Source organism: Orycteropus afer, unplaced genomic scaffold (assembly GCF_000298275.1).
Source record: "Orycteropus afer afer isolate SDZICR_OR568_19922 unplaced genomic scaffold, OryAfe1.0 scaffold00074, whole genome shotgun sequence".
Classification (NCBI taxonomy): Eukaryota; Metazoa; Chordata; class Mammalia; order Tubulidentata; family Orycteropodidae; genus Orycteropus; species Orycteropus afer.
This window is the reverse complement of record NW_006921661.1, coordinates 6,048,808-6,060,792: the sequence shown is the minus strand read 5'-3', so window position 1 is coordinate 6,060,792 and position 11,985 is coordinate 6,048,808. Positions and strand designations below refer to the sequence as shown.

Here is an 11,985-nt window from a genome sequence, read left to right as displayed (position 1 = left end):
TACTGCTCTGCCAGACTATAGCCACAGCGCCTCCTGCAATCTGTTTTTCACACAGTAGGCAGAGGGAACTTCCAACTGAGTTAGATCATGCCACCTTTGCTCAAACTCTCCCAGCTTTTGCAGAGGAAAAGCCTGGCCTCTTTTACCTTCTGGAGTTACCTACTACTACTGTCCCTCACTCCTTCCAGCCACAAGTGCCTCCTTGCTGTTCCTGCCTCAGAGGCCTTTGCCCTAGCAGTTCTCTCTGCCTGAGAGGCTCTTGCCCCCAGATATCTGCTTGCTCAACCTCATCGCCTTGTTTGAGACTACAACCTGTATCCCACCCAGTGCTCATAATCTCTTGCTCTTGCTCCAAGACAGAGTAGAACTGCCCCATAAGGTCTCTGAGGCTGTGAATCTTTACGGGAGAAGATTGCCACATCTCTCCCCCACAGAGCGGCTAGTGAGTTTGAACCACTGATCTTTGAGTTAACAACCCAGTGTTTAACCACGTGTGCCACCGAAGCTCCTATCCTAACTTTGTAACCTATACATAATTTACTTGCTCATGGAGCTTCGGTGGCACAAGTTGCTCCATAAGGGAGGGATCTTTGTTTCTCTTGCTCACTGATGGAGCCCAAGCAGGTGTTTAACAAATATTTGTTCATGGATGGCAAGAAGCAAGCGTTCAATAAATAATAGTTAAATTAGTGAAGGAATCCACTGTTTTACTTGACAGAAGACTGAGGCTCAGGAAGGGGAGGGTATATGCCTGTGGTCACACAGCAGAGCATGGGACACAAAGCCAGGCAGGAACAAGTCCCCAACTCCCGCCAAGTCCTCACTCTACCTTCTTGCTGTTCCTTGCTGTCCTCCCTCTACCTTCCAGAACACACTGCAGGTTCCAACAGTTCCTGCTGCCCTCCCTCCCCAGCTGGGTCTGGGATCTGGGGACCCCTTCACTTATCCCTGATCATCTAGCCCTGAATTTCTCAGAGTAATTATTGGGAGAAAGAGAAGAAAGATGGAATAAAGAGATAGAGATCCAGAGATGAGAGAGGACACTGGAGAGAAAGGAATAGAGGAGTATCGGGACATAGGCCCTAAGGTGTGAAGATTGAACAAGAGATGAAACAGTAAAGAGATGGAGAGAGAAACAGCCACAAACAGAGAGGGATGGAGCAGACCCAGAAAGATGGAACAGCAACCACACAAGGCTGAGAAGGACCTACGGCACCCAGATCCTTCCCCAGGAACAGGAGGTCAGCAGGCATCCAGGTGGGCAAGGCAGGGTGAGGCCCACCACCATGACAGAGACAGGCTGCTCCTCCAAGAAGGGGAGCAGGGTGGTAGCTCTGCACTGCCTCCTCAGCCCTCACCCCATCCACCCCTACCCCTTACTTTTGGGGGCCCCAAGGGACCACTGACGGGCCTGAGCTTCACTTGCAAAGACAGGCCTGGCACATCCCTCCCCCATCTCCTCTGGGAATCCTGGGCTCTCCTCATAAATATTTATCAGTGTTTGGAGTGTGAAGATGCCACAGTCAGCTGGTGTGTGATAATTGCTGGAGTGAGAATAAATAAATAAATAAATAAATAGAGATCACATGGTAAGAACTAGCTTAGGCTGGACCTGCAGAGGAGATGGGAGAAGTGCCACAGACCACAGGGACTCCAGCTGTTTCCAGAAGCCACAGTCCTTTGCCCCCATTCCAGGAGCCCCAAGACTGAGGGAAAGGAGAGACTAGATCTGCTGGGATGCCCATGGGTACGTCTAAAACCACAAATGACCTACTCAGGGAAAGCCATTCCTGGGACCCCTCAAAGGGACGAGGGCACCCTAGCCACAGGAGATGGCTGGGGGTCAGGCTGGGAGGAGCGATAATCAAGAAGGGAGGAGGAAATAAAAACTAGCATTGGTTGAGTGCCTAATTATTCTCACAACAGCATGGTGAGATGGGTATTACAACCCCCATTTTATTGATAAGTAACTTGAGGTTCAGAAAGAGGCAGTGATTTGCCCAGGAATATACAGCAAGGGGGTCATATCAGGAATCACACCTAATTCTGTCTGCCTGCCTCCAGAAGCTGTGTGTTTTCCATCCAACTCTACTTCCTTCCTAAAGGTGTTTTTTATCAACATCAGGAGAAAATGAGGACAGGAGAGGGAAAAAGAGGAAAAGGATAAAGGCAAAGAGACGGAGATGAGAAGAGAATATGGGTGACAGGGGCAGGAAGCATGGCCAGCAGGGAGGGCGGCCAGCCCCTCACCCATCCAGCACCTGAATCACCAATGGCTTCCTCAAACAACACCAGCAGTTGCTGCCTTCCCTGAGAGAATGTTATACCTTAATCATGTCTTTAAATATTTTCCCCAGGACACTGTTGATCCTTGCAGTAATCCCATTTCAGAGATGAGGAAACTGAGGCCCAGAGAAGTGAAGTGGAGTCTGTCTCCAGAACTCATGCCCTTTCCACTTTTTCACAAAGCCAAAGCCCTCCCTGATACAACTCTGGCTTCCCAACCCCAGTGCTGTCAGAAAAAAGGCCCCTATGAGGATGTTTCCAGTTTACTGGATAGTTACATGAGCAACACCACACAGATGACCCCCTGTGGCTTCTGCCTGTCCACTTTGAAAAGCAAAAACAAACATGCAAAACTGCTGTAAACTCAAATTTCCTAATTGTGGGGAGGGCTAGGTTTGATTACGTCCCCTAATCCCATCTGTGCCCTGCCAGCCTGATCCTCGGAGCCAAGGCTAGGTTCCTACAGAAGAAATACCAGGGCTGTTCTAGCTGGTTAAGGCTCACTGGCAACAAGGAAACCCACACAGGCTAACTCGAGAAAGGTGTGGGGGTACTGTAAGGAGGCAAAAATCTCACGGGAAGGATGCGCAGGCAGGACGCACGAGAGCTGCAGCCAGGAACGGGGAAGCCATCAGTTTCTTAGGCGGTTGTTCTCTCTCTCCATCTCTCCCTCTGGGGCTGCATATTCTCCCGGCTGCACTGTTCTCTGTAAGGCTGCTCCATTCTCTCTCTGTAGACCAGCCCTCTCTGCTTACTCAGAGCTTTTCTGCTTCTGCATCCTTTTGGCTTGCATGTGGCTCTCACTCCAACCCTATTTCTACTCTGCCTCTCCCTCAGCTTCCCAGTGCTAACTGGCTGAATGGCCCAATTCCAAATTCCCAGGAGAGGAGTTTGATTGGACAGCTTTGGTCAGGTGTCCTACCCCTGAGCCAATCAGCTGTGAAAGGGTGTGTCATGTGATTCATGAAGCATGGGCAGAAGAGGGACTCCAAAGCAGTGGTTTTCAAACCAGAGGTCATAAGCCATTAGTTAGTAATGTTTTGGAATAGAAAATGTAAGTGTGTGTTCCAGGTAGCAAGGGTATACAAAATCAAAACTAAATTCACTGCAGTGGAGTCGATTCCAACTCACAGCAACCACCATTGGGTTTCTAAGGTTGTAAATCTTTACAGAAGCAGATTTCCCAATCTTTCTTCCAGTGGAGTAGCTAGTGGGTTCAAAGTACTGACCCTTTGGTTAGTAGCCAAATGCCTTAACCACTACACCACCAGAGCTCCTGAGCAAGGGTATAAAAAACTAAAACTCACTGCAGTCAAGTCAATTTGACTCAATAGCAACCCCTCCTTGGGATTCCAAGGCTGTATCTCTATAGAAGTAGATTGCCCAATTTTCCTTCTGAGGAGTGGCTAGTGGGTTTGAACCTCCAGCCTTCTGGTTAGCCATTAAATGCCTTAGGCACTATCCCACCAATATGCAGTTTTCCTCTGAGGCTGGACATACAGGAGGATCAAACTTCTCCAGTTCTACGTAGTTTTGCATGCCAATGTGGCTTGCTCTGGCCAATACAATATAAGCAGGAATTCCACATCACTTCCAGGCAGAAACATTTAAGGGCTAGTGCATAATTCTCTATGTCCTCTGTATTAGTCTTCTTTAGCTACTGTAACAAAGTACCACAAACTTAGGGACTTTAAAAATTTATTATTTGAGGTGGAGAGGGAGTCAAGGTGAGCCCAGCCCTGAGATCATGGCTCGTAGAGGAAGGCCTGGTCTTCTAGTAGCTGGTGCTGGCAGACTGAATACTCTGGCTCTGCCCAGGTTGGAGCTCAGGCCAGGGTCAATGCTAGGTGAAAAACTGAAACTTCGGTCTGGGGTTAAAGCAACTGGATATTGACATGGAAAAGAATGAAGTTGGACCCCTACCTCACACCATATACAAAAAGTAATTCAAAATGGATCAAAGACCTAAATGAAAAACCAAAAGTAAAAACTCTTGGAAGAAAACATAGATGTCAATCTGCATGACCTTGAATTAGGAAATGGCTTCTTAGATATGCTACTAAAAACACAAGCAACCAAAGAAAAAATAGATACATTGGACTTCACCAAATTAAAAAAAAAAATTGTGCTTCAAAGGTCACTGACAAGAAAGTAAAAAGACAGCCCACCAAATGGAGACACTATTTTCAAATCGTGTCTGATAAGAGTCTACTGTCCAGAATAAATAATTATTACAACTCAACAACAAAAAGATTTTTAAAAAAAATTCAATTAAAAAATGGGCGAAGGATTTGAACAAACATTTCTCCAAAGAAGATATCCAAATGGCCAATAAGAACGTGAAAAGCTGCACAAAGTCACTAGTCATTAAAGAAATGCAAATCAAAACCACAAGGAGATACTACTATTCACACCCATTAGGATGGCTAGAATTAAGAAAGGGACAATAATGTGTTGGCAATGATGTGGAGAAATTAGAACTCTCATTATTGCTGATAGAAATGGAAAATGGTGCAGCTGCTTTGGAAAATAGGTAGACATTTTCTCAAAAAGTTAAGCATAGCATTACCACCTGACCTAGCAATTCCACTTCCAGGTGCCTAGCTAAAAGAATTGAAAGCACACATTCACAGAAAAACTTCTGCATGGAAAACTGCTCATAGCATCATTATTAATAATAATCTCCCCCTTAGAAAAGTGAAAACAACCCAAATGTCTATCAACTAACAAATGTATAAAAAAAAAAATGATAATACATACAATAGAACATTAGTCAGCCATAAAAAAGCATGGAATACTGATTCATGCTATCACATGGATGAACCTTGAAAACATGTTAAGTGAAAGAAGCCAGACACAAAAGGCCACATATTGTAAGATTTTATTTATATAAAATGTCCGGAATAGGCAAATTCCTAGAAACAGAAAGCAGATTAGTTGCCAGGAGCTGGGAGAAGAGGGAGCTGGAGAGTGACTGCTAATGAATGGGTATGGAATTTCTTTTGGGGCTAATAAAAAATTTCTGGAATTAGATAGTGGGGATGGTTGCACAACTTTGTGACTATAATTAATGCCACTGAATTGTACACTTGAAATGGGTACATTTTATAGTTTGAGTATAAAATTATATCTCAATTTGAAAAAGTAAAATAACTTTAAAAAGAAAGAATGAATAAAAGGAAAGGAAAGGAAATATGCCTAAAAATCAACAGAGGTTAAAGATGACTTCCACACATACCCCCATATCTTTATACCTCGTTTTTTTATGCTACACATTAAGCATGAATTATTTTATATAATTGCTGGCACTTCCCAAACAAGATATATCTCAAGTCTTTGGTGAAAGGAGAGTCTGGAAAAACAAAGTACACTGAAGGAGTAGAACTTTGCATCTTAAGGCTCTGCGTCCTTTGGTTCTGTGATTGCACAATGCAGAAAGCACACCTCTGTGATTCCTCATATCCCTCTCCAGGCCTATTGTGACTGCTGTTGTAATGGCTGTGCTGTATCCAGCTGGCTCCAAGAAGCTTTCCCTGATTGCTCCCCAAGTCCAGGTTTGGTGCCACCTCAACTCCCATACCTGGTGTGTCACCTATCGCAGCTCTCCCACACTTTTGGAATGGTCTGTTTACGCTCCTTCTGCTTCACTAATAAGGAGCTCTGGTGGCACAGTGCCTAAGGCATTTGGCTGCTAACCAAAAGGTTGGTGGTTCAAACTCACAAGACATTCCAAAGAGGAAGGTGGGGCAATCTACTTCCATGACCCAATGAGGGTCACCGTGAGTTGTAATCGAGTCAGTGGCGGTGGGTTTGGTTTGGTTTGTGCTTCACTAATACATATAACTTAATGAAGCTTGAGATCTCATTTTCATAGCATGGCATCAGAGACAAAGTAGGTGCTCAATAAATAAACTCAGGTTGCATGTTGTTAATGAATTGCCTAGGAGACTGTTATGGATTGAATTGTGTCCTCCGAAAATATGTGGTTATAATCTATTCCTGTGGTTATAATCCCACTTGGGAATGGGTTGTCTTTGTTACATTAATGAGATGGGATTAGTATAGGGTGTGTCTTAAATCAATCTCTTTTGAGATATAAAAGAGATTAGAAAAACAACAGAAAGAAATAGAGATGGGGTAAGATAACTGCCAAGACACATGGAGATGGCCAGGGAACCAGGAAGCAGAAGCTGAAAAGACAAGGACCCTCCTCCAGAGCCAATAGAAAGAGAAAGCCTTCCCCTATTGCTGGCGCTCTGAATTCAGACTGCTAGCCTACTCAACTGTTAGAAAATAATTTTTTTGTTTGTTAAAGTCATCCATCCGTGGCATTTCTGTTATAGCAGCACTAGAGAATTAAGGCAGACTAAATTGTGAGGAAAGATGGTGGTGATGATTCTTTTTTCCGGGTAACTGGGCTCCAGAGATTTATTTTTCTATCTAAACTTCCCTTCCCATCAACAGCAATGGGCATAAACCCACTGCCATCAGTTGATTTCAACTCACAGCAACCATTTAGGGCAGAGTAGAAGTGTCCCATAGGGTTTCCAAGGCTGTAAATCTTGATGGAAGGAGACTGCCTCATCTTTCCCTCATGCAGAGTGGCTAGTGGGTTCAAACAGCTGATCTTTTGGTTAGCAGCTGAATGCTTTAACCACTATGGCACCAGAGCTCCTTTCAATGGGCATGTTGTTGTTAGGCATTGTCGAGTTGGCTCTGACTCCTAGCAACACTGTGTACAACAAAATAAAACACTGCTGGGTCCTTTGCCATCTTCACAATCCTTGCTATACTTGAGCCATTGTGTCAATCCATCTTGTTGAGGGTCTTCTCCTTTTTTGCTGAACTTCTATGGGCATAAGGATTAGAAAATGCTTCACAGGAACAGTGTCCCAGACACCATCAGCATGAGCCAGGACAACTGATGCACCCAATCTAGGCCTCTCTGCTCAGCTTTCACCAATAGCTACCCCATTTATTCATTCATTTACCCACTAAATGTTCACACAGCTCCTACCAGTGCCAGGCACTGGGGCACTAAGATGAATAATCCATAGTCTCTGCCAACCAAAAGACCATGATAGAGCCAAGTTAGAGAGAAACCCACCAAGAACAATGGTCACTGTGCATTACACTCTCCCTATGGGCCAGGCACTGTGCTGTGCACTGCATGTACATTGAGTTAATTGTATTATTCCATCAAAACAGTCTCATTTCTCAGAGGAGAAACATGAGACTAAGAGACTCTAAATAACTTGCCCACAGTCACATAGCCAGTATAGGAAAGCTCACAGGAAAGAAACCTCATGAATGGACTGCCTGTGGGAAATCATTTAGACATATTAACATCTTGAAAACAAACACTGGAGAGACTACCCATGAATGCAGAACCACTGTGAATTCAGAGAGCACCGTAACAATTTTCTTTGTAGGCACTAGAAAATTCATGTTAGAGAAAAATGTTATGAATGCACTGAATATGGGAAGACCTTCAGATAGCACTCAATCTTGAGTCAACATCAGAAAACTTACCCAGGAAAGAAACCAAGTACCAGTAACTGCTCTAAGTGTTTCACAAATATTAATTTGTTTATTCCTTCAACAAACCTATATAGAGGTACTACTGTTATTCCCATTTCACAGATGAGGGAACTGAGGCACAGAGAGGTTATATAATTTGCCCAAGGTCACACAGCTAGTAAGAGGCTGAGCTAGATATTAGAAAAAGGCATCTGGCTCTGAAACCATGCTTTTAACCACTCATGACACTGCCTGTTCTTTAGATGGTCTCTACATTCAGGAGGGATATATTCAATATCGTATTTTGGTTCTTGTGAACTTGTTTCAATTGTCTTCAACTTCAAGTTGAACTTGCATATGAGCAGTTGATGGTCTGTTCCACAATCAGCTCTTGGCCTTGTTTTGGCTGAAGATATTGAGCTTTTCCATCACCTCTTGCCACAGATGTAGTTAATCTGATTCCTGTGTACTCCATCTGGCGAAGTCCAGGTGTATAGCCGCCGTTTGTGTTGTTGAAAAAATGTATTTGCAATAAGTCATTGGTCTTGCAAAATTCTATCATGTGATCTCCAGAGTTATTTCTGTCACCAAAGCCAAATTTTCCAACTACCAGTGATTCTTCTTTATTTCCAACTTTTGCATTCCAGTCACCAGTGATAATTAACACATCTTGATTGCACGTTTGGTCAATTTCATACTGCAGAAGTTGATAAAAATCTTCAATTCCTCATCTTTGGCTTTGGTGGTTGGTGCATAAATTTTAATAATTGCTTGGTTCTACAATCAAAACCAACGGAAGCAGCAGTCAGGACATCAGATGACGTACAGCACTGGGCAAGTCAGCTGCAAAGGACCTCTTTCAACTGCTAAAAAGCAAAGATGTCTCCTTGAGGACTAAGGTGTGCCTGACAGAAGCCATGATATTTTCAGTCACCTCATATGCATGTGAGAGCTGGACAATGAATAAGGAAGACCAAAGAAGAATTGATGTGCTTTTGAGTTGTGGTGCTGGCAAAGAATGCTGAAAGTACCATGGACTGCCAAAAGAACTAACAAATTTGTCCTGGAGGAAGTGCAGCCGAGATGCTCCTTGGAAGTGAGAATGGCCATTCATCTCACCTACTTTGGTCATGTTGTCAGAAGGGACCATTCCCTGGAGAAGGATGACATGCTTGGTAAGATGGAGGGTCGACGAAAGAGGGGAAGGCCCTCGATGAGATGGATTGACACAGTGGCTGCAAGGATGGGTTCAAGTATAGCAGGGATCACGGAGCTGGCACAGGACCAGGCTGTGTTTCGTTCTGCTGTGCATGGGGTCACTATGAGTCAGAGACAACTCAACAGCACCTGACAGCAACAATAACAACACTGCCTGTAAGAAGGGGGATTGTATAGTTCTGCCTGGACAGTCAGGAAAGGCTACAACACAGGAGATAGCTAAAGAAGGGGGCCTTGAAGAGCACACAGAGGTCTCAAAAAGGTGACATTATTGCAGGCAGACCTGGGGATGGTAATTGGGTTCTTTGGTGTTTGGTGAGTGGCAGGAGTGGCTACAGGGTGCCTGGGAGGAGAACCAAGAGAGGGGGCTGGACCAGAGAACGGTCCACTCACTCCCTGTAGAGTCTCTGAACCCCTCTATATGCCGGTCCTGGGCTAGGTGCCTAGAGGAGGCTGTGAAGGGCCTTGACCATATCCCATGAGGAAATGGAAAGCCATGGGCATTTGAGGAGAGAACTGGCTGGCCAGGACTGTATTTTGGACACAGACCACTGCAATGGATTCAATCAAGCTTCTTTTTAACTATATAGCATTTATGCACAGTTATGTCCTAAGTTTTGTAAGCAATAATATTTATAATTTTAACTTTAAAATATGTTTGGCATATATGCAGATACAATCTAGCATACATTTAATATAATACCACATGGACGCTCACGATCTTGTAACTTCCCCCCAGCCCTACTCCTAACAAGAGTCATGGCTTCTTTGGGTGAGATGGGGGACCATGGAGGGGGGCATTCACTCTCAGGCACAGCCGCCCTACATTCTGACCCACTTTCCTGGGTGTGAGAACAGCCATCAGGGAGCAGGGAGATGTGAGGAAAGAGACGCATCTACAGAAAATAGCACCTCTGGCAATTAGTTTTAAATTGCTGAATGATCTCTCACAGCTGGCGATGGAAACTGCGATGACGAATAGAAACTGCTCACTGGTGCCCCCCACAAGTGGCACCCAGGACACATGCCATACCTGCCATAGCCTAGATACGCCTCTGCATGAGGAGCAGGTGGGTGTGACAGCAAAGAGGTTTCTAGGGCCCTTATCCCATTCTCCCTGGTAGCAGAGTTATTTGTGTACAGGCTCATCTGCTCTGCCAGAATTTACCAGCACTCCCTGTGTCTGAACAATGCCTGCTTATTTACCCACCATGAGTGCACCTGGCTTTCAGGACAGCTCAGGGGGAGGAAAGGAGGCAGGAAGACAGGGAATGTCAGCACCACTTCACAGACTGGGGATCTTAATGCAACTTCCTTCATTTCCTAGATGGAGAAACAAATCAAAGCCCAAGGAAGAGAAGAGTCTTGCCCTGGAGCCAGAGAGAATAGCTGGCAGGGGTGGTTTACCCAATAAGCAAGGTAAGCACGTGCTTAGGGGATCAACAAAACAGGGGCATCAGTTGTCCAAAGCAAAGACCCATAGATGGCAAGCAGATAAGACACAAGAAAGAGCAAGCATTGTAGTGGAAGGGAACTGGCAGGGCACTACATGAAACTGATACCAGCTCCTGAGCATGAGAATGTGCCAGAGGGAAATAAAGTTCATGAAGTGTCACAAGGGTGCTCAAGTGCAAGGCTGTTTAAGCTATAAGGCCCTTACCACTTCAACAACTTCATTGACACCTGTCTCCTTTGGTCTCCTCCCACATAATTGAAACCTGTTATGTTGGTGGATCTCTTGGGAGTACCCTATAAATAAGAGGTGGAGGTGGGCTGTCAAGTCTAACTCTTCCTACATTCAACCCGTACATGACTGGATCCAACATCAGCAGTTATGGGGCAAGGATGGATTATGTCAATAGATAACAGGGCTCTGACCCATTTTGAGAGAACTGTCTTGTACATCCACATCTGCTGATCCAACAACTCCAGCCAGGAGGGCTAGCAAGGCCCTTTGCCATGACACAAACACAAGGATATGCTCTTGTGCATGTCCTGGTAAACAACCAATGGGAACGCCAGTCCCAGATGACATGCAAAAACAAGGAAACTCGAATAAGATGACCACTGCAATGGATTCAATCAAGCTACTTTTTAACTATATAGCATTTATGCACAGAGTTATGTCCTAAGTTTTGTAAGCAATAATATTTATAATTTTAACTTTAAAATATGTTTGGCATATATGCAGATACAATCTAGCATACATTTAATATAATACCACATGGGTAATAATTTAATATCAAACTAACATAGCAAATATTCCAAAAATACTAGAAATATTAATATTTGTCTAATACAAAAAGTTTTAATTTATGTATCAAGTGAGTTTCATTTTGTATTTTCTTTTGCAGGGGATACAGTATTTGATATTACTCTATATATGCTAATAAATGAGGCATTGGGCACGTTAAGAAGACACAGAATTCAATATTTATTTATCGTGCAATACGTTTCTGTTTTACAACAGTGAGTATGTTTCTAAATGTATCTTCCAAGAAAGCAAAAAAGGACTTTGATCAGAACATTACATTTATATTTTATGAGAGTATTTATGTTTCTCTGTGTAAGGAAATTGAACAATTCCTCAAGGAAATAAATTAAATGAACACTTACATAATAAAAATTATATGAATGTATTTTAAGTTCCTAAACTGTATGCGTGTTATAAGGCTTAAGGGCCTCTTCTATTAGCAAGGGGAGTGCTAAGCTTCTCTCTTTTCATACAACATGTTGTTACTGTTCTGTGCCGTCGAGTGGGACGCGACTCATAGTGACTCCTCCTTGGGTTTCCGAGGCAGTATCACTATGGAAGTAGATTGCCCCATCTTCCTTCCGAGGAGTGGCTGGTGGGTTTGAACTGCCAGCCTTCTGGTTAGCAGTCAAGTGTCTTAGGCACTACGCATAGGAGGGATTAATCCCTGGAGAAGACCCTCAGTGAGATGGATTGACACAGTAGCT

At 44.0% G+C, this 11,985-nt stretch overlaps 1 pseudogene; it reads right to left on the bottom strand.

The window, feature by feature from the left end:
- Nucleotides 1-11,638: 11,638 nt before the first annotated feature.
- On the bottom strand, nucleotides 11,639-11,756 carry LOC122150013 (annotated as a pseudogene).
- Nucleotides 11,757-11,985: the final 229 nt, after the last annotated feature.